We start from the raw sequence: 2,500 nt of genomic DNA on the forward strand, positions 1-2,500 counted from the left end.
GATGAATACTGACAAGATGTTAGTAAAAGAAGAAGTTACGGTAAGTTTAACATTCGTTGTTTATTTTTCCTTATTTTACGCAGTGAAGGCGAGGTCGAAGGAAGGTTTAAATGACTGTCTGGGAGCCAAAGGTCCCTGCATATTTTTTCTCGGACTAGATATTAATGTTGGTCAAAATGTTTATCCGGTCCCCAGGGCCAGCTTAAAGAACTCGAGTATTTTCTAACGCAAGGGCAAATTCATTTGACAGCAATGACGAGACAAATTCTCTGTGAAATGTTTACCCCTACTTATTATTTTTACAACTCCTGTGCAACGTCTGTTACTAAACTTACACATATTCTTCTGTGATTAAAGTATTAAATGTTCTAATCATTATGCGAGGGTACGAATTCCGCCATGATAGACAGCGAAAGAGGTGTATATACAGATAATTTGCCTCTAGATTGAATTAATTATTTATATATTGCATGCTTTGGCAAAGATCATAGCATTTGCATTAAAAATTGGTACTAACATTGATTATATAAAATAGATTATAACTAATATGCACAATAATCAAGCATGTTCTTGCATCATTATCTTGAACTGTTACTTCCGCTTGCCGCATGTTAATCCTCCGGCTTTGAATGAAATGACAGATCTCTGTTCTTTGGCGAATTTGCATCCCCCCCAAAAAATAGCAAAATTACTGGCCGCTGAAATTTATTTTCTTTGACAACCCACTTGAAAAATAACATAAAGCCAATCACGGTAAAATAACAAAAGCTGATTGTCGCACACGATCCCAGACACCACTGATGTTTACACTAGCAGTGGCTACTAAAAATTGAGGAAGACTTGCTTCATCGCAGAATGACGTCACGCGCAGATCAGGTCGTCTTTGGGTCATTTGGGTCTCTTCTCTTTAGACCTTAAACTGCACTACCCTTGATATACTGTTGTGCATTTTTATTACCAATTCTTGTTTGATGACGTTGATGAAGGTCAGTATCGCGGAGGACGTGAAACAGTCCTGGAAGACACGATGCGCTGAAGAGGAAAATATTAGCATACTACAATAGAGCTTGACGAAAAGCGGTTAGATGCTGATCCTAGTGGCCAGTGACCTCATTTACAATTGATAGGGGAGAGAAAGAATCATATTTCATATGTCAAAATATATGAAGGAATCCGTTTAAAGTTCTAGTGAACTATTTTTATCTAAGGTCCCCTAAAAGTGTTCAACTCGGTAACAAAATCAGATTATAAACAAAAGCAAAGCCGGAAAGATGGCGGCATAAGATGATTCATGATAGTATGAAATTTAGGCTTTCAAACCCAGCATGGGGCACTTTCGGCCGTTCGGCGCTTATGACAGTAAAAAGACGGGTTGGAGTGGTTGGACAGTAAGCTTACAGTGATCCAGAAAGTAAAGCAGGTAAAGCACATGGATCTGAGATTGGAACTGGGAGCAACCCCACAGTTACACCAAGAAATAAGAGTTAGAGAGGTTGGACATCAAGACTGAAGGAAGGAAGCGGGAACGGAGGTAAAGTAAAAGACTTCAAAGTTGGTGCACTAGAAGCCGAGGGGACGCTACAAACACCCTTTTGTAATGTCTACAGTGAACCACGTAAGATGCACTGATGGCATTGCCTACTTACGTAGTGACAGTTCAAGATAAGGTTCAGAAAATCGTTAACTGACTAAAGGTCCGAAGACCTGAAACTGAAGATTCTACGGACATCTTTTTTTGTATCATGTTGGAATTGAATACTGTTTTCTTGTTGCATGAATTCCTAATGGAAAACTGTTCCTGTTTTACACGTCTCTTTAATACAAGTGGCAAACACTTGGTGGGAAATTGGAATTGACTGCAATATCACTGTATTGCCCCGTATTACAAAATTTATTACATCCGGTTTACAAGAAAAAAAACCAAGTAAAAGTTATAAGCAAATTTCAGACGGTATCTAAAATGACAAGGAAACTTGCTTTGCATGTTACCTTCCGTTAACTTTGTTGACATTAAAATATGCACACTGTATTAGATGAAACACGACAACACGAACACTAATATATCCGCACTGAATGCCCTTTCCGGTTCCAGTGCCAGGTCATTAGACCAAACATAAACCATGAGTTCACAGGCAGATATACCGAACTGCGACATATTGAGGAAATTTATCTCGAAGGTTCTTCATTTTTTTCAGGCGTCTAAACGATGTTAGAGCTGAGTTAATAAAGCTGACAAGAGTTCACAAATGAACATAAGAGCGGTGTTGTAAGAAAGAATTACAGTGGACGTTGGAGTCACTTTCCCAGCCTAGACAAACATTTGCGCCAACTTTCGTGACTTTTTAAAGTAAATACAGAGATAACATGGACAATCGCACGGTAATGTAACCTGACGTCAGGCGTAGGATGTATGAAGGTCGATGTTGGGATATTGTGCGCGTGTGTGTGTGTGTGTGTATTTGTATACAGTATATATACATACAGTATATATATATATATA

General features: G+C 38.6%; 1 protein-coding gene across 1 annotated transcript in view; it reads left to right on the forward strand.

Annotated features, from left to right (window-relative positions):
• The window catches only part of LOC136850681 (uncharacterized), a 210,535-nt gene that overhangs the window by 93,960 nt on the left and 114,075 nt on the right, over positions 1 to 2,500 (forward strand). Inside the window, exon 2 of the mRNA XM_067124478.1 lies at positions 1 to 40. This exon is cut by the window's left edge and continues 131 nt beyond it. The gene's annotated coding sequence lies outside the window, so the exon portion shown is untranslated. The remainder of the gene's footprint in view (positions 41 to 2,500) is intronic.

Source organism: Macrobrachium rosenbergii, chromosome 22 (assembly GCF_040412425.1).
Source record: "Macrobrachium rosenbergii isolate ZJJX-2024 chromosome 22, ASM4041242v1, whole genome shotgun sequence".
Lineage (NCBI taxonomy): Eukaryota > Metazoa > Arthropoda > Malacostraca > Decapoda > Palaemonidae > Macrobrachium > Macrobrachium rosenbergii.